Genomic DNA, 21,579 nt, shown 5'->3' with positions numbered 1-21,579 from the left:
CTCCAGAGAAGCTGAGAGAGGACAAATATCCAAGTGCAACTAAGAGTGACATTTTTGAGGAACTGCAGCCTAGAGAGGAACATTCTGGGAGAAAGCCATTTTGAAACCAGAACTTTGGAGCAGATGCCAGCCACATGCCTTCCCAGCTAACAGAGGTTTTAAGGGCACCATTTGCCTTCGTCCAGTGAAGGTACCCCATTGCTGATGTGTTACCTTGGACACTTTATGGCCTTAAGACTGTAACTGTGTAACCAAATAAACCCCCTTTTATAAAAGCCAATCCATCTCTGGTGTTTTGCATTCTGGCAGCATTAGCAAACTAGAACAATGACCAAAGAAAAATGACCCTAGGTCCATTTCAGGAAGGACTGGGGAAATCATCACTATGCATGCTTGCTGTTGTGGGGTTGACCCTTCCTCCTGAAACTCTGACTGTTCCTTCAGTCAGTGTGCTTTAGGTTCCAAAACTAGCCCAGTTCTAGAAACTGCTCATGGGATTGTAGTTATCTTTTGGGTTGTCTGCCCTGCTCATTCACCCTTGATGTGTTTACTTCTTTCTTTTATTAATTCTTGCCTTCTTTTGATCTCAGGGTTTGAGCAGTTTCCTTGTTGGCTGCTCATCTATTTTGCCATTTGGAAGACTGTACTGTATTAACAAATGTCATAACTTTTTAAATTAGGCTCCCATAACTGCCACTGTGACCTTGGTGCTCATTAGGATAATTGAGTTTGCCTGACCTCTGATGGTAAATGCCATGACGTAATCTCTAATTTTTTTTGGTCAAGCACTGGCACTTAACATTTGCTCTCAGTAAGACTAGTGCTTTCCTGGAATTTTCTATCAGGCAACATTAAAGAGAAGAGCAACCAGTGAAATACTTTGTGAGGCTGTTACCTTCTCATCAGCGTAATCCTTATGGATTTAGTAAATGGTTTATCTTTTGAACCCATTATGGGGTATGTTTTTTATTAAATTTTTAGCTTTGTCTAGTATACCCACATGAGTCAGTCTTTCCTCCCAGCCATCTACCCCAACAACTTTAGCAATTCTGCCTTAGTTATTTTTCCTATTGCTCTCCTAACAAATTATTGCAAACTTGGTGACTTAAAATAACACAAGTTTATTATCTTACACTTCTAGGGGTTAGTAATCCTAAATAGGACTCACTGTGCTAAAATGAAGGTTTTGGCAGTGCTGCATTCCTTCTAGAGTCTCTAGTGGAAATTTTTTTTTTTTTTTTTGCTTTATCCAGCATCTAAAGGCTGCTCATATTTCTTTTTTTCTTTTCTTTTCTTTTTTTTTTTTTAGAGAAGTTATGGGTTTACTGAGCCACTCAAGCATAAAATACAGAATTCTCATATACCAGTCTATCATAGACATCTTGCATTTTTTGTGATATATTTGTTACAATTTATGAAAGCACATTTTTATAATTGTACCATTAAGTCTAGTCCATGTTTAATTCAGGGTTCACTGTTGGTGTAGTGAAGTTCCACAGATTTTTTTTTTATTCTAATACCATTTATACAACCTAATATTTCCTGTTTTAACCATGTTCAGATATATATTTCAGTGTTGCTAATTATATTCACAATGTTGTGCTAACATCACCACCATCCATTACCAAAACATTTCCACCGTCCCAAAACAGAAACTCCATACATTTTAAGCCTTAACTTTGTTTTAACTAGAAATATCTTTTAATCATAGTTAAATAGCTCATGGGCACCAGATTCAATTATTCAGCCATAATTGAGATTCCCTGGTTCAGAACATTTGGTGAACCTACCAGTGGCTCAGGGCTGGCCTGGGAGCCCCTCCTCCCTTTACAGTTCCAGCCATGCCCACCCTCTGCTGACCGTGCCTAGGGTGACCATCATGACTCCACTGCTAGAGCTTGCACCTGTGCCTGGGGGAAAATGATGACAAAGACCTCCTGGTTGTACTCCACTACATGCACCTCCAGGCTCTCAGTGATGAAGTCCACCAGGTCTTGGAAGTCTTCTCCACTGGCAGACCATGCATGTCACTCCTGCAGGCTTGGCCTCCATGGTCTTCTCTTTGATGCTGCCCATGGACAAGATCTTGCTGGTGAAGTACTCATGGACTGCTTCCTGGTCCTCAAAGCCAACAACGTTGGGCAGTCTTTCCCATACTGCAGGTTGCTTAATTCTCTATGACAATTCTCTTCTCCATTTTAAGGTCTCTCTTATTTTGAGCCCACTAAGATAATTTCCCTATTGTAAGGTCAGTTGATTAGCAGCTTTAATTGAAGCTGCAGCTTTAATTCCCCTTTGGTATGTAATCTAACATTTTGCAGATTCCAGGGAGTAGGACTTAAAGTTTGACAGTCATTATTCTGCCTATCACAGTTACTGTGGGTAAATACTTTTTCCATACTTTTAGTAGCCACCACAGCAGTGTTTCTTCACCATTTCCCAGGGACCCTGTCTTGGTGTTAAATCTTGTTAAATTGTAAATATTGGGCCTAGTTCTTGACTTGTTTTGTTCTCCCACTGTAGGAAAGGAGAGCTTCTTTATACAACAAGGAGATCCTCTGACTTTCATACTTACAGTTACCATTAACTGTATTTAGTAATCACTCAGTCTTTTGTTATCTTTTCCCAAAGCAATCAAGCTTAGCAATTCTACTGTACCTAATGTCATTATCCCCCCCCCTGTAAATTTCCAAGGGCTGATGTATTGCACAGCTTCTGCATTCCCACTAGTTATATCAACTCAGTTCATTAAAGGTGAAAGTTTAAACAATCGCATTGCTACCCTGTGCCAGAAGCTATCTGTGTTTCATGACAGGGTGACTGAACCATTATTTCCACCTGGGAGGTGGGTGATCCATCACCAAAATGGCATGTAAGTTTTTATGTTCTTGGACCAACCCTCTACCAATATTTCCAGTTTGAAGTTCCCCAGGAAGTGACCTCAAAAATGGAGATTATCAAGTAGAAGGTTTAGTAGAAAGTGCTCTTGGATAAATTCCTCTAGAAGGGAGGAGAAGAAAGAATGAATGGGCATAGAGAGAAGTTGAGGTGTTATGCAACCTCAATGGAAGTCTCACAAAACTCTATGAGGAATTATAGTCAAATTATTAAATTTGGCCCTTCACAGCAGTCCCGAGTCAGGAGCAAGGGTTAGACTACAACACTCTCACACAGATCAGTCGCTGGATGCAGCACCACCCTAGGAAGGGGCTGTGGCCTTGGACCAGATGGTGCTCTTCAATTGAAGTAACTCCTGAAGGGAGCTGACATTAGAAGGCTGAAGCAATGTATCCCTCACTCCTAAAGGGGATCTGTGAGCATCTCAGTGTCCATCCACCTCTCTCTCCCTCAATTGGATATTTTTTAGGAAATAACAAGCCAGAAAACACTGCCACAAATCACAGGAAAAAAAAAAAAAAGCCCAAAACAAGGTAGGAAACATAAATTATTATCTACAAAGCTATGTGCTTTATCTAAGTTCTTATCAGGTTTTATTTAAATGTAACAGTTTGAAATTCTGGTGTAAGTATCCCTTTACACTAAGCACAGTCGAACTACCTTTTCATAGTTTTTTGGGAGATTTTACATAAACAATGTAATCAATTTTACAGAATCAATTGAATCATCACTTATTTAATTTAATAATTTGATCACCTGTTATGCTCCAGGTCCTGCACTGGGTGCTAGGGATTCAAAAGTCAAGAGCTTTGCATGATGCCATTTATTCCCCATGTGGAAACAAAGTTTAAGTAAATTAAAAACAAATTTAAGCAACAAGCATAAGATAATTTTAGGTAATAATAGACAGTTGTGAATAAACTAGGTGATGTGATAGAGTGTAACTTGTGAAGACACTTTAAGAGTTATTTATTATTAGTCAGGTAACCAGTAATCATTGTTATAATTTTTAGTGGATTCAGTGTAGCTTGAGGTCAAGTGTTCAGTGTGAGTTTTATTCCTTCAAATTTTCTTTATTTCATTCACAATCACTCGTACAACCCCTCCTGCATGAGTCTGAACATAGTTTCTAAGACAGTGAGATAACATATGGCTATACATTAACTCGTAGGTTTTAGAATATCCTAATCTAAATTAACAACTTGATTGTTCTTTTCAAGGATATAAATATCTAATATAGGTACTATGTTATTGCTTTCTTAATAAAATTCTTTTTTACTCCATTTTCAATATTTACGGAAATCCTTGTCATATTGCTATTATTAAAAGGATTACAAATAATGGGTAACCACTAACCAAAGGATCTAGAGATTGACGTTTCTTTTTTTATATATATATAATAAAGTTGATTTGTTTACTCAGGTGTGTATCATTTTGCTTTGTTCCTTGTCTTTCAGTGCCTATACCCTGATTTATTTTTATTTTGCCACCTATAATTTATAATTCCTGTCATGCTTTTGCTGCAAATCTATCATTACTAGGCAGTAAAATGAAAAGAATCTTTTAATGTAGCAAACAGGAATAATCTTAAAAGAAAGGAATGACCTAAATCCCAAGATATGGAAAAGTAGTGTTGGTGGTCACTGCATTTACCTTGAAACCTTTTCATACATAAAAGAAAGTCTATAACAATGCTTAGAATTGGGCGTATGTAACATATTAAAAACAAAAACAGAGAGCTCAGTGATAAATTTCTTGAGTGCTTTGAAAATGAATTAATAGTTCTGCCAGATGGAAAAAAGATTTTTGTGAGTATTTCCATAAATTAGTGGTTGAATTAAAATGGAATTTGTATTTTTAACATTTTATTTTATGATTATTTTCTGTTAAAGAAATCAAGGCTATTTGACTTTTATAAGAGTCTTATATAATGAATCATTATTCAACATTTGAAAAAAGAGCACATAATTATTAAATCACAGATTTTAGCATTTAACAGTTGGCCCATTATCACTTTAACACTTTTTAGGTTATTACTGTACTTACTATGAAATTATTCAAACTTTTAAAGGAAAATAGATTTAGTAAAATGTTTTATAATGAGATAAATATATCAGTTTTCACAGGCTAAGCCTTAATACTTTTTTAGAAAATCTCAAATTGTCCCTTAATATAATTGTTTTATCATAGAAATAAACTACACATATAATGCAGGAATTACTAGTTATTTAGTAAAAAGCTATAATATTTAAAAATTTTGTGAACATTAGTCATGTGATTATTAATTCTGTAAATACTCATCTACTATAGTAACAAAAATAAGACATGATTATTCTTACATAGAAAAATTTCTTCATATGTACATAGAAAAATTACTTTTTAAAATGGATAATAGTTGAACATTTAGATATATGGATAAACCCATATTTTAAAATAAAGAATTTCAATCTACAAAATCTCTTCCTCCATAATTTTAAATCTGAATGAAAGTTGGAATTATAAAACAATATCATATATTTCTATTATATAGTGATTCCTCTATGTGCTACATTCCACAGTGACTTTTTAACTCTTTTCATAATACATTTTATTTTTATATACTTGTTTCTCTCACTAATCTGTGATACCTAGATTAGAGTAATACTTACATAATAGCAAGAATAAATATTCTTATAAATTATATTTTTTCTTAAATAAAAGTATGATTCTGTTTACTTACTTTGGTTAATGCAAAAGTCAGCAAAACTGTGCTTTTTAAACAGTTTAAATACATAATTACCTAAATAAATTTTGCCTTAATAATCCCAAACACCAGGTCATTTTAATCAGTTTTGTTAAAGGTCTCCATTAAATGTTGTAATGATGTTAAAATTAAACTGTCAGTTAACTGGCTAAATTTTAAACAAAGGTATAATTTACTTTGATGGGCATCACCTTAAACTTAGGGTTGTGTTATAAATATATATATATAAACACACACATATACACATATACACAATGATAAAAATCTTGAATTAGAAGGACTAATGTGCAAATATCTACTAAAACTCCCACTGGTCTTTTCTTAAGTGCACACACCAACAAGAGACTATTCCATTCTCAGGGAGTCCACATCACTCGCTGAACAGAGAACAGTGGGATAAGCAATGTATTAACTGTAAACTTTATGCAGGTTAGGTCACCACTGAGCTTCAGTTTCTGAGTTCCTAAAAGATATTAATAAAATGTTCTCTTTATTCCTTCCAATACTAGTTGGAGGCTCATACAAAACAGTTTCAATACTTTTAAAAGTCAAAATACCATAAAATTGTACATTTATGTTTTTATTAATTTGTTTGGAACAAATTGGTCAAGATTTGCATGTGTGTTTTTGAACAGTTTTTAATGATTTGTTTATATATTATTCATTATGAAATAATGGTATTTACCACATATTCTTGTATTAAGGGTAAGTATAATTTTAAACCAGAGTAAAAATTCACTTGAAGGTCAAATTTTGTCTTAAAAGCCTCAGGCAAGTGTTGGCAATCCTTTAGAGAGTTTTGTTTGTCAAACACAAACTTGAAAAGAAAATCACTTTTGAGTTTTTCTGTACTAGAGGAACATGGTAAAAAGCTATTTTTAAAATGATTATTAAATATGTCTTTTTTAAACTCACAACAGGAAATCCCAATTCCATTTTATACTGGAAAAATATGCATTGATAAGGTCCTAAGAGGAAGAAGGCTGGGCCATTCCTTACAGCCATACTCACCACACTTCCATGTAAATTTTACCACAAAAACCAAAAACCTTAATACACAATTGATTTTTCTCCAAAACAGAAGAGGAGATACTCATCACTCAATACAAGCTTTTTTTTTTTTTTACTCTCCCATTCAGTTCCCTCAGACAAAGCTTAATAGCTCAACCCAGTGCTCTACTTAAAGGCGGCTTATTTTACCTGATAAAATGGTTATATGTGGGGATTTGTCTTACATTCTTGTTAATCACTAAAGCAGCTAGGGTTGGTGACATAGGAAGGTGGGTAGGCAAACTGACAGGTAGGTATGCTCTCAAAGGCAATTTGTAGAAAGAAAGAAAGGGCACACACATCACAGTGTTATCTGTTTCTATAAATTAATCTTGTTTTCCTAGGTATCCGCACCCCAGCATTCAATTGAAAATGAGGCAATTAGCTTCATCAAAAGAATTTCCAATGGGTAATATTCAGAGTTTCAGAGCAAAACAGGAATCTTGCACTATACCCTGAAGGCTTTGACTTAAGCTGTGTCAGCTGAGAGGATTCTGGTTCTGAATATGAAAATCTGATTCATAGCGAGTTTGACACACGCTGCTTCAAAGAACTTGAGAAACTTCGTAGTCACAAGTCTCATTCAGAGTTGCAGCCTAGCAGCAATTTCATTTTTGTGTCCTAAGTTGTTTTTCTTTCACCTTTTTGCTAAGCAGAAACCAGAAAATGATTCTGAGAGTAACTGCACACTGTAATAGATGTACTACATATAAATATACAGAAACATACAGTGAGATTTCAAGAATATAAGCTAGTGTCATCCACAAAATATGTCAATTACAGAAAATTCAATGTGCCAATAAATATTACACTGATCATGTGAAAGAGAACTTCACCACCCAAACAATGAACTAATAAGATCTATGAAACAGACAGAAAGTAGTAACCACTTGTGGAGGATTCTACATGAAACGAAAAGGATCAATGGAGAAAAATAAATAAATAAAATTTGATAACTTTCCCTTTCCTACACCCCTCCAAAGGCATCTGATTTTTTCTTTATACTGAATTTATGAATTGCTTAAATATTTTAGTGTGATGAGTATTGTTAGTTTAAAATTATTTTGTTTCTTTGTACAGATCATTTCCCTTAGCTCCATCTGTCCCCAACAGAACCAATTTGTCAAGCCTAGGGTTAAGGCAAATATGTTCAATTCATAATCTTTTTTTCCTATAGTCTTCAGCAAGCCTTTCCATTTCCTGCCTTTAAGAACCTACATCAATATCCTGTGATCACAAAAATAGCTATGTCCTATCATTGGTACTTTACTGTGGCTACCAGTCAATATTTCATATTTCCAAAGCATAGTTGTACTTTATGGCTAGTGCAATGTTATATAATGAAGGACTCTGGCTCAGTTAAAGAAATTTCCAGCTCCCATGGGTAGAGAAGGGAAGAGATCCTTGGTGAGATAGACAAATCCTTTAATTTTCCAAGAGCATAACTTATCTACTCTGACTGTACAAAAAGTTCATCCTGTTCTAGTCTTTGGCCATTTAGTACACCTTTGTTTAACACCTAGTTGCCATTAAAATTATTTAAATGTATTAAATTATTTTAATGTTGGCCATCAAAGAATGTTAGTTTCAGTAATTATGTAAAATATATTAAACCCAAATTCCTAGTGAATACAGATAACTATGTCTATATTACTTTAATTTGTAATATTTTTAAATTCTATACAATAGTTTTAAACTAATGTCTTTATAAAAATATGACTATCTCAGAAAATACTAATACACCCAGATGTATTGAGGACAGGGACTTTGTCATATCCCTTGTGCCTACCAATGTGCAAGGCAAAATAGGATTTATTTAAATTAATCAGGAACTGAGATAAAGAAAAAAGTCATCAACCTTTTGCTTCCTTGACTGAGTATATGTGGGAAAGGATTGCTAGGGCAATTATATAACAAATAAATTAAAATTAAATAGAATTTCTCTTACTTTTCCCCAAATCATAATTTTGATATAATTCAATACCAAGAAAAAAAATCACTAGTTGAACAAATTGCATGTAAAAATGATAATTAATCCATATAAATCTCAACTGCATAGAAATAGCAAGCAGGTCTTCCTGGATTGACCCATTTTTCCTGTGACAAGTCTAAAATATTTGTCACCAGTAAAATGCCTAGAGGTCTCCATGCAATGCAAGGAAAATATGATGTAACATAGGCCCAGTATGAAGATACAAAGCTTTATATTAGGGAGCTTGAATTATAGCTTTGACTTTCATTATGATCAAAATATGCAAGAATGATGGGTTATGCAGGTGGGAAAGAAGGAGTAAAAACTAATAATTTTCATTAAAATGTGAAAAACAGTGGTACGAAACTTGGTAAATACTCAGTTCTTAGACCAGCATATTATTTATATTTTGATGCAAATTTTGAAAAACTATATACTGTATATACTTGCATTTCTTATACAGTCATATATTTTGCTTATGTCTGTGTTTTCTTATTTCTATTTCATGTTTCTCTCTAACTTACTTCTTTTGGTCTTATTTGTATTTATTTTATTAATATGGGAATCTATTTCCTGCTATGATTTATAGAGCATTAGATTGTATATTTTGTGATGCATGTTTTTTCTCACAGCAAGCTAGCTTTTCTATGACTGTGTTTTGGTAGCCTCCTCTGTACCCCCACTCCCTTACAACAAATACAAAACAAGGAAAAAGGCACTATAGAATCTAGAGCTAACCTGTGAAAATATTACCCACTCAAGCATTTTGGGGGAACAGTGGAAGGGGGAACATCTCTAGGAGAGAGTATATTTACTCAGGATTGAGTAGCTGATTATTAAAATATAGCTATTCACTATTTGGCTTTTAGCAGTCTAAGCAATTCCTTGGTATTACAGCAATGTTATTAACACAAAACAGCACCATGATCAAGAGGCCCTCTTCTTTCTTTCTTTTTTTCAATTACAAAGAGGCATACAACAACTGAAAGACATGGCAGTTATGTAGACTTAAGGCAATGTCACTGCCATAATACTAACATTCCCTGAAGAAAGATTTTTCTCTTAAGACTTACAAAACTAAGGGAATATTTGACAGAAAGGAAGATGATTAAGATCATTTAAATCTAAAGGGTTAAAAATCTCCTCTCTTGGTTACTACAAAGGCAATATGACATACCTTCTACATTTCAAAGTTAGGTCTGAAAGTTCTGCCACTGTAAAGATTAACCATTGCTTTGTGGATGGAAGCTAAAGTGTAACTGAATCTTATCACAATTAATGTTAAATCGAACTAGAACACTTAAATTCTCTCTTTTTCTTCCCCCCTCTCAGCAGCTTCTTGATCTGTTATCAATATCCTGGTTGATCAGGGGAGTGTTGCAGCATTTGCAGCCTGGGTATTTTGGCTGAATTGTGATAAAGGTGCAATGGCAAATATAACGGCTTTAGAATAGGCATTTTCTTAAGTAAAATTGTCTGTGTGTCTCTGGGCTGTCTGAGCTCCTCTCTGTACTCCAGACAAGACTAGAGCAGAGCTTTCCAAGGCATAGTACGTACACCTCAGAGAGTGCTCAAAATGATCCATTGAGGTAAGGAAATAAAATAATAGAATTTCTGTTTCAATTTATTTTTAGCTAGAAGTTTAAAAAATACATAAAGCTTTACTAATTTTAACATCCAGATTGGCCCTGCAGCTTTCACTTGGTCTGTCTGGGATCTTATTCATCATGTGTGTTGTGTGAGGTATCCAAAGGGAAGGATGGAAGTTCTAGGAGTCAGAGGGTTTAACAGTAGCACTCTCACCGTTCCAGTACCTTCACTTGTATTGTAATTTACTGAGAGTTACCTATGCCTGGTTAAGTGTATTTAGAAATTATGTTATTAAGTCTTAACTAACTCTCACAGAATGGACATGTGGGAAAGAAAGGATTATTTTGGGTAAGAAAAGTTTCCTATAAAGAAACCATAGGTTGACAATATTTCCGAAAACCCAAGCATAAGTAAACAAAAAAGAACATGGCCATCTGACACTATGCACAACTACTGCTGCAGTCACACAATGAGGTTTAAAAAATGATGTTTTTAGATTGAAAGGGGTCATTTGCAAAATTAGAAATTCTCATGGAACCTAGCCAAAATATGGATTTATACCAACTATTGTTAACAATGAACTTTACCTAACATTTACATTGTGCCTTGCAATACCAGTAAGTGATAATTAAAGCTCTCATATCACCAAGTTATTTCTGAACAATTCATTTTTATCTAAACCTTTTTAAATTCTATTTGTGAGGAGTCATATATATGTGGATTATAATTAATAAATAAATCTACACATGCTGTGAATATATGCTATTTTCTTAAGTAAATGGACCTGTGGAATTATAGTAAATTGAAAAGAATACTGTGTTAAAAGTCAGTACACAATGTTCTTTCATGGTTGACTGTTAATTATTTAGGCTGAGCTCAAATGTCAAACTCAAAAAAACATAAACTCAAAAAAGTTGCCTCTGTTTCTTAATGTTAATCAAGTCTCAACCTGTCTCATAATGTTACTTTTTTTCCTTTACAAGGATCTATGGTTATCTGTAATCAATTAATTTATTCAAATGAATTTATATATTAGAATATATATTCCATGCTGGTGTTTTCATTTGGGAAGGATTTTTTTTTTTTTTTTTTTTTTGCTTTGTTTTTTGGTCAATGCTCTTTTTCAACTACAAGAACTGTGTCAAGCACAAAGAAAACTGTTTTGAATGAATGATTGAATGAATGGAAAAAACCCTTGAGTTTTAGTGTTATTTAGAGTTTAGTTTTATGAACTGGGGAAATCGTGGGACATGACTATACATGTGCCTCAATTCATTAATCAGTAAAAAAAAGGCTCTTCAAGAATTTGTCTAAGAAAAGCCTAGTTTAGAATTTAAAATAATGAAGCCAGATAATTCTCTTCAGTCAGAGTTCTTTTGGTCCCTTCCCACTCCATGCCCATATGCCACACCAACATGCCTTTGGCAAGGTGGATTTTCAGGGAAGCGATCATAGACCGGTAACAGTATCGAAGCATACATCCCACACCTCCCACATCTTCAAAACACTCATCCACAGTTGTCTCTCTCTCTTTCTTATCTTTCATAAAAGAAAAGCTCATCTTCAGTGTGCATTTTGTTTCTATCACTGAGGAATAAAGAAGAACTTTTGATTTTCCTTCTAGTTTTCTGTGACATAGACATCATTTAAAAAGAATCAGTTTTGGCTTATTTCCCCCTCTCCAAAAAGTATATTTAGTTCATCAAGTAGGAATTGAAGAAGAAAAGCAAATGATTTTACTAGGCTCACGAAATTCTATTCTGATATTTTAAAATGAACTTTCAGGTTACAAATAGCAGGGTCAACACAATTAATATCTGTAAATTCAAATAACCTATTATAAAGGCTATAATAAGTTGAGAATTATCATACATGTAGCATTGCTTTGCAAAATGATGGAAAACCCCAAATAAGATTACTCTTTGAATTCCATAGCAATGGAATTGAATTAAAAATTAGGATATAAGACTCATTTTTGGTGTCCTTAGAATGTACTTAAATTGCTAGTTTACATTTCTTTGTCACAGATAAAATGGTCCCTTTCCTTAGACTTCACTATTCTGGATAATCATTATTACTGTATGAACAACAAAATGAGCTATTTGATTTATTGCTATTATTTATGCAGAAATAACATGATTTTAGAGGCACAAATTTTGTCTGGCATATATTCATATATTTTCCTTCTAATTGAAATTAGGATAAATGATTGAATCGCAATGTAATCACAATTCAGCCTTTTATTTTAAGACAAAGAATTTAGTCTCCATTGGCTCCCTGATTATAAATAATGAATTATGAATTTCTTCTCTATCATTCATAAATATGAGAAATTGTCTTTTTTGTAGGAACTGCTATAAATATTAATATTGGATTTTAAGAAGATTATTCATGAATTTTCATTTTCATCAGACCATATATGAAAGGTTTCTTTCCAAAATAAAAAAAGTAAAAACTTACCTGTTACATGCAGAATGGAAGGGCCTGTGATTAGTAAAGCACTGATACCCATTTGAAAAAATGACTCCCAAGGAATTGGTATTCATCTAAGCTGTAATGTCATATGGGTCCTAGTTTATATGATTTTATGGTCTCATAGCTAAATTACAAAGATAAACATGTATTTTTATTACACAATATCCTGGTATTAATCATTGTAAGAGCAATTCCGACTATTTTTAAATACCATATCTCAGCACTATATTGAAAGGCCATGTAAACAAAATATCATAATAGGTTATAATTCAAACACAATAACTAAATAGAAAAGCATTGGAATGTACTTAATACAACAATGAATCTCAATTTACCAACCAGGTATCTTGGTACCAAGGTTTTACAGATGAAAGAAGTCTCACAACATAATTTAAAACAAAACATACAGATATACTCAATGTAGAATTCTGTGATTTTCTAGGGACCTCGTGTCATGGATGTTTAATAAAAATCAAAAGTAAATAACAAATTTGAAAATCCATAAATAACTGTGAAATTAAAGACAAAATTAAGTCAACTTTTTCCTCAAATGTTTCAATTCATAATAGGCATGGAATCTTTCAATTAAAAACATGCAAATTTAAGTTCATAATGTCATGGTTGTACTTGGTTATGTTAGATGTCCTAACAACTGAGCTGAATCACTTTACCTTTTCAGTGTATGAGCTTCACAGATGCTTGGAATTGTGTCCAGTGAATTGTAGATCTCTGCAGATATCATGCACCTATAATTGAATAAATTAATTCAAGGTGAAAAGTGTTAAAAATTCTAAGATTTATTTTATAGCCAATTAGATCTTATTGATAGTTCTCAGTGTTTTTAAAAAAAGGGACCAAATCCTCTGTTGTAGAAGAATGACCTATCCTGTCCATAAGTTCATGCCAAATCCATCAGTGTCCTTTCTTGTATGCAGTCATCATCACGAAAACTGGGAAATAAAAATTTCTTGAAGTGTATCACCAAGTTGGTAAAGTTGATACACAATGCACAAGGTTTGGTTAGCTAAGATTATGATTAAAAGAATTCTAAAATGGACCTTCATCATGCAAATGAACTTTATTCATTCTCCTGAAAAAAAAACAAAACTCAATTTTAAGAGTAAATCACAAGTTCTTGGCACTATTACAGACAACAAGAATGGACCCTAAGTAAATTTGGAAATTATTTTCTGATTTTTTTTCTAATACAAGCATTCATTTCAGAGATCTACTGGTAATTTATTTATAAATGCATGAAATATTAATTATTAGGCAAATTCCAGGAACTATGATGATGATGAACATAATCATACTACTAAAACCATTAATGATTTGCTGTCTGTAATTAATCCACCAAAATTCTGAAGGCCATTCTCTAGTAAATGTTATTAACACACTCCTTTAAAAATTTCTTTATCCATTTTCTACAATTAATGGCTCTATGAAAATATAACTCCTAACTTCATGATTTAAATAATTTATATAATTTTAAATAAGTTTATAATATATACATTTTGCATTTTAACCATAATTACTCCAGTTGTTTTTTCATTTTTTTTCCATATTTACATTTATACAGTACTCACTATCAAGCTTTTTAACCTAATTTTCTCATTTTGTGACTTCTTCAGTTTGATTTTTTTGCTTTAGTGGGTATTGATCTTTTTTTTCCCCACAAAGTCAATTTTTTGGAGTTCAAGAATTTTGGAAAACTTCTTTCTGTTTTATTTTTTCTTTTTAATAATTGAATGACCACTTAAATGATTTAACATTAAATCTTCATAGACATTGTTCCACTAATTCTGAGCACAAAATAATCCTGAAGATACAAACACATTTATTTAGTTCACGTCTCCAAGAAGCAGACACCAAGATCCTGTAAAATACACAAGAGATTAGACAGAAATAACTGTGAGAAGGGGAAAAAAGGGAGGGAGCCAGAGAAGGCAGGGTGATCAGGTCTTAATTCTGTAAAGAAGAGAGGGAAGGAAGGAAGAGTCGCAGGCTACAGTGCAGTTCTAAGAAACTTTTGTTCGGTTCTGTGTGGAGTCCTGAAGCTAATGTCATCCATTAGAGGATTTCCACAGTATGACAGAAATGGCCTGCCTTCGTATCTCTTCCACACCCAGTTATTGTTTGGAAGCAGCCTGTGGGAAGCATGGCCTCAGAGCTAACGGGTGGATTCTGAGAGCAGCACCTGGGGCTGTCTGTTAATTATGTTCTCCCTAGCAGAAGATCTGAAAGGTACATTTCCATGATCTCCACAGTTTGCCCTAGTTTGTCTGTTTTGGGGAGCAGCTTAGTTTGTCAGAGCTGCTGTAGTGCCATGGACTACTTGGCTCAAACAACAGAAATTTATTGTCTCACTGTTCTGGAGACTAGTAGTCCAAAATCAAGGTGTCAGAAAAGCCATGCCTCTTCTTAAAAGGAAGAGCCCTTTCCATGCCTCTCCTCTGTCTTCTGATGGGCAATCCATGGCATTCCTTGGCTTGTAGCAGCATAACTCAATCTTTGCCTCCAGGACATGGCTGTCTCTCTCTGTCTCTCTACAACCGACTTTTATGCATTCCTCTGCTTAGAAGGACACTAGTCATAATGGATTAAGGGCCCACCCTAATCCAGTTTGGCCTTATCTTAATAGCATCTTCACAGATCCTATTTCCAAATGAGGTCAATTCATGGACCTATCTTTTGGGAGGACACAGTTTGATCCATAGCATTGAGCTTCTTTTCCTGAGGGAATCTTAGAAGACAGAGGTAGTGGGATGAACTATAGGCACCACTGCTGCAATTGATCTCAGGGCTAAATTGGCACTCATTACCTTCTTCCTACAATATGTGTTTAAAATACCCTTCCTCTTCCAACTATCTTCTCGGCAAGTCTTAGCACCTTGTCTGAGAATATGAACCAAACCTTCATTCTTTTTTTTAATGTACTTTTATTGTGAACTTTAACATATATACATGACAATGATAACTTTCAAAATAAGATTCAGCAAGTAGCTGGAGAACAAATTTCAAAAAATGTCATGGATCACAGTTCCACAATTTCAGCTATTTCCATTACTGTAAAATATAGCACACATATACAAAGGTGTTAAATTTTGATGTACAGCTCAATAACAGTTACATAGGTAATTTCAAAAATTGTTATGGGTCACAGTTCCACAGTTTCAGTTCTTTCCTTGTTATGCAATATAGGGTATATTCAGAAAGGTGAAGACTTTCAAAGCATAATTCAATGAGTAGCTATAGAGAAAATTACAAAGGATGCTATAAGGTACAGTTCCACCATGTCATCTTCCTCCTTCCAGCTATTCCCACATCCCAGCATCCAAATATATACAGAGAGAGTTTCAGTATTCATAGACCTTTGTTAAATCTTATTTTGTTTGTTACTACCTCTTCTTCTCACTGAACCCCTTTCTCCATTTTCAGGGGTATCTAGACAGTGATCACCCTAACTTGCTCATATTGAAAGGGGATGTCAACAGTATGATGAAGGGGGCTGCATCTGATTGTTGTTCTTAAAGAATCTATTGCCTCTGGGTATTAGGACTTGTCAAACCGTCATTCTTGAAGAGTCTGAATTCTTGATACTTCTCAGGCCTGGATTGTTACACTTGTCCACGCAGTTACTATGAAAAAGATAATGCTAGGAAGCAATCAAGATCATCTAGGTGCCCCATGTATTTCTAACTGTGCTTGTTTAGTAAAAGCAACTTTACCTCCTTCTGCTGATCAGGGTCAATTACCCTTATAGTATGATGACTTCTCTTCTCTGTTGCAATTCCTTGGATAAAAAAAAATTTCAAAGTGTCCTGACAGCAGCCATAACTTGTAATTCAATGGAACTTTTGTTCTGAGCCCTGGGAAGTGCATACCCAATATGAGAACCAGGATCTCCAAATCCACAGAATCCAAATTTGAGAAGATAAGAGACACAAAATACCCCAATGGGTCATGGGGGTGATAGAAATTACATAACTCCTGTTTCCAGCCTTTGATACCTGGTTCCATTTATTCTACTGAGAACATAGCACCACATCAAGGCTTTTAATTAAATATGTACATTTCATGCTGAATGAGAGCTCCCCACCCCTTTAGAATGCTGCTTCTAAGTCATTGCTACACATAAGTCTTTACAAAGTTATTCCAGGCTTCCGTGATGCTGGCTGCTTCAGGACAGTGTGATATATGATGCAACCAATGGATTCTGTGGTCATGAGCCTGCTCCCACAATTCTATCCCCTTGTCAGAAGCTATGCTGTGTGGGCATTCAGGGGTAGGCCTAGCTAGATATGAGTGATACATTTCCATGGCACCACACACATAAAGGCAGACATACACATACATACACACACACACACACACACACACACACCGAAAATACACACAACAATAATTATAGTAACTTAAATTTTCATGTTGGATGCTCAAAGAATTCTCTTTTCCTTCCTTGAAATTCAGTAAATTTACCAGACCATTCATCAGAATTGGTAACTATGTATACAATTTTCAAGGAATACAGAATGACCTTTAACATTACAGATTCAGTTTTACCTTCATTCAGGAAAATGTCATCTTCTATAACTTTAATTTTTCCTTCGCCGTTTTGCCCCCCTTCCTTCCACATATATGATCATATGTCTAAGTGTTGTAATACTTTTGGATTTTCCTACTAAATTCTATAAAGCAATCTCTACTTTACAGGAAAAGATGGATAGATACACTGTTCTGGTTTGCTAAAGCTGCCGCTATGCAAAATACCAGAAATAAATTGGCTCTTATAAAGGGGATTTGTTAGATTATAAATTTAAAGTTCTGAGGCCATAAAGGTATCCAAACTAAGGCATCAGCAAGAGGATACCTTCACTGAAGAAAGGCTGATGGTGTCTGGAACACCTCTGTCAGTTGGGAAGGCATATGGCTGGTGTCTGTTGGTCCTTTGCTCTTGGGTTCTGGTTTCAAAGTGGCTTTCTCCAGAATGTCTATGGGCTTCTATCTCTCTTGGCATCTCTCTCAGTTTCTTGGCATTGTTCTTCCAGGATTTTTCTCTCTAAGTGTCTGAGTGCCCTCTCTTAGCTTCTCCAGAGCAAATTATGGGCTTCATCTCTTAGCTTAGCATCTCGCAGTGTCTCCAAGCATCTGGGTCTGTGTGGGCTCTCAGCTCTTTTAAGGACTCCAGTGATTTAATTAATACCCACCCTGAATGGGCAGGGTCACATCTCCATGGAAATAATCTAATCAAAAGTTCTCACCTATAGTTGGGTGGGTCACATCTCCATGGAAACATTCAATCAAAAGGTCCCACCAGACAAAGGTTGGATTAAAGTGTCATGGCTCTTCTGGGGTCCATAATAGCTTCAAACTGGCACACACACACACACATGCACACACATATTTAACAGATGGATGGGCTATGCCATCAGAATTTGGATTGTTTTTCTAACTTCTAACTTAGGGTATGCCTTGGATCCTTTATGTTTGAAATTTATTAAGCCAAACTTATTCATTCATTTCACCCAATTTACCACATTTTCACAGCCTTCAGGTTTGATTTCCTTTTAAAACCTAGGAAGCAAAACTAGGCAAAACTTCCAGCTTTTTTGGTACAGATTTTCCAGGAAGGCTTAAGTTAGATTTTCAGAGGCTTTCCTCTTTGGGCCGCTGGCATCCTCGGTGTTCCATACTCTTTTTATTTATTTTTTTAATCTCCTCTTTGTGTGTGTGTGTGTGTGTGTGTGTGTGAGGGTGTATATTCAGATGAAATTCTATTTATTATTGGAAATCTCTCCTGGTAATAATGGGAGAAATTTTTTGACACCTGCAGACTTCTTCTAGTTAGGAAAAGTAAATCCTGATAGATTTCCCTATCTGGTGATTATGTTTGTTGTCCCACTCCCCTTTTATTTCTTAAGAGAGGCATGCACATTTGGTGCACCTACAAATAATTATGTATTAGTGAGATTTGATTGGTTTCTACCTCGTTTCCTATGTGTATCTGGGTAAGAGCTTCACATTTATTCTTACAATCTTTTGTTATATTTTTTCCCTGTAACTGCTTTTTAAATAATGTGGTTATGGTTTGAAGTGCTTCCTTTCCTTGAGATGAGTACTGCTGCTATTTGCTTTTCTTTCTCTTAATCGTGTTAATTCACTTAGGTTTGGGGTTAAAGGAGTGCACTGTAGGATAGTTTAATATGGCATTATAAACTGGAAATCCTTATAGAATTTTAAATGTCATTTAAAAAGAGAATTTGATTTTTTGTTCAAGATTTTACTTACCTTGTTAAGCAGTTTTCTTTAAGTGATTAGTTTCAGTTAACAAAGCAATTATTTCAAGAAAATCACCAGAATTGCAATTGACTAGATTATTAAATTTTATTAAATAAAAACTTACTTACTTATCTTCTGAATTTGAAAAGTAAAATGTTATGTAGAGTCACTTTTCCTCGAAGGATACCATTAGTAATGTGTTAAGAATAGTAATATAATGCCATCTACTTGTTATTTTGGAAAATGTCTTAGTGAAACTGCCTCTAAAAGTCATAATATATGAATTATGTACAAATAGCATATCTAGTATGAAACATAGTAGGATAATACATTAAATAAAAGTAATCATGTATAACATTTCTTATCTCTGAATTTTTCACAATCTAGCACTTCCAGTGCTGATATAATATTTAGAAAATCTATAATATCAGTTTTCATCTTCTGATAATGGAAATGCTTTGCAGTTTGCAAAATTTTGTTCCATAATATTTGCATGCTTTGCTTTATAATACTGTTAGACTTAAATCTTCATATTTAGGACTATGTAAAATGTTTTATAGGTTCATTCTTTGCACTTTAATAGTAAAAAAAAAAAACAATATTGGAAATATTTTAAAGAAATGCTAATAAGTTACAGTTTAAGATAAAAATAAATGTATTTGACTTAAATAAACTAATTTAGCTTTTATTCTTCTGTTTTGCTAGGATATAATTCAGCACTAAAACATCCTTCAGAAGTAAAGAAGTTTACATACTCGCCATTTGCTGCTTGCCTTTAAATACCAAACTTTTCCATCAAGAGGCAAACTTGTTGATATCTCTGATAAGGTACATCTGCACTCTACATTGTAGATAATGAGATTATTTTTAAAATTCTCTATCCCAACATATCCTTTGCTTCAAATGTAGGCTTTTTTCTCTGTATATAGTTTTTAGTGTTCTAATTAACTGTATAGCTGTTTGAAGAATGAAGACGGTAAAAGGAAGGCAAATAAGATCCAAAGAAAATAAGAATGAGAAATAAAAAGAATAGATCAAGTTTTGATGTGAAAACATGTTAATTCCAATATCAAATGAAAGAAATGTAGTCTTCCTTACTTTACTTAGGTTTATGTATGGAGACAAAGGGCAGGGATATAGCAGCATTTTAGAGATGCATTTAACTTAAGATTGTTGTTATGTAAAATAAGGCTATCACTCAGAATTTATAAGCAGTTATTAATATATATTATTTAAATGTTTATCTCACGTAGGCTTCACAATCCATTTGTGAAGCAGACATTGTTATCCTCATGTCACATATAGAGAAACTAAGTCTTAGAAAGATTCAAACACCTGCTGAAGTCACTCAGCTAGTAATCTTCAAGCCCAGAATTCTAACCAGATAATTTTACCAGCTGGAATGTACAACATAAAGGAGGAGCATTTGGAATCATAGCTGTCAAGGTGGTCAGGAATAAATGATGAAAAGATCTAATTATTTTATACAATGGCGTAGGTCTAATGACCTTATACAAAGATCTATTAGGTTAAAAATTACAGTATAAGAAGACAGAGCTTAAATTGTTGACATTGACTTTTCTGGGAGCAAATTTTAAGAGAAATGGAATTTGGTATGAGGGGCCCAGTATGCATGCCTGTTGATTCAAAGGCTCCATGAAATTTTGCCAAGGAAGGGTTTTCAACAGGGATTTTTTTAAAGCATGGAATTCTGGGATTGGTGGAATTTTACAAGTGTGATTTGGTTGACATAATTTGTATAGGGTGAGACACCTGTTGACTGGTGGTTAGCATTCAGAAGAGAGCACGTTTCCTCTAAATTCTTGACTTTCAGAAGCAAGGGGCTGTCACTAATTTGGCATGCAAAAGTGTGTTCACTGAAATGAGGTATTGTTACTTGTTGATAAAACTGTTTTAAAAATGTTTCCAGTATCCACATGCTATCATAAGTATAGAACTTCCATTCATTGATTAAGCATGTTAAAAAAGAGTTTCTGGTGGTTATTGTTACAGTGGTTACAGAACAATCCATCCTTTCCTAGGAACGTGGGAATAGTTTTTATCACACATAAATATTATTATTCATCTAGGTACCCCATTAGATATGTTATTACCCACGTTTTGAAATGTGATATATATGTATATATATTCTTCTGAGAAGAATGTCAACTGGTTTGCCAGAGTTCATTTAAATTGAGACTTGTACTTACCCACTTCAGATTTGCTGCTGAAGGTACAACTATATCTTTAAACTGTGTCATGAGTGAGTGCTTATAACACAGTTTTATTACTCTCAAGACTATTTTATAACTTAAATTAAATTAATTTCTAAGCTGCTACAGATGTAATGAATTCATGCTTATTTGTGTGATGGTTGGAGGTAATAAAATCTCCTTGGATCTATGTATTTGTCCATTTTACTACTAGAAAAATTTTATTTTTTTCAGAATTTCTAAAGAAAATCTCTCTCTTACTTTTTTTTTGGTAAAGCTGATTAACTTTTAAATATTGATAATATGGAGAAAAACTATTATTATATAGCATAAGCTATATAACAGGAACTAATCAAATT

The 21,579-nt window shown here is 34.0% G+C and overlaps 1 long non-coding RNA gene across 1 annotated transcript in view; it reads left to right on the top strand.

Moving 5' to 3' along the window:
• LOC119527283 overlaps positions 1-19,759 on the top strand; it is a 313,428-nt gene extending 293,669 nt beyond the window's left edge. The window contains exon 3 of the long non-coding RNA XR_005215364.1: positions 19,713-19,759. This is a non-coding gene — a long non-coding RNA (uncharacterized LOC119527283). The remainder of the gene's footprint in view (positions 1-19,712) is intronic.
• Positions 19,760-21,579: the final 1,820 nt, after the last annotated feature.

This window comes from Choloepus didactylus, chromosome 1, assembly GCF_015220235.1.
Source record: "Choloepus didactylus isolate mChoDid1 chromosome 1, mChoDid1.pri, whole genome shotgun sequence".
NCBI lineage: Eukaryota > Metazoa > Chordata > Mammalia > Pilosa > Megalonychidae > Choloepus > Choloepus didactylus.
Note: the sequence above shows the minus strand (reverse complement) of the source record. Positions and strands in the feature narration are given on the sequence as shown.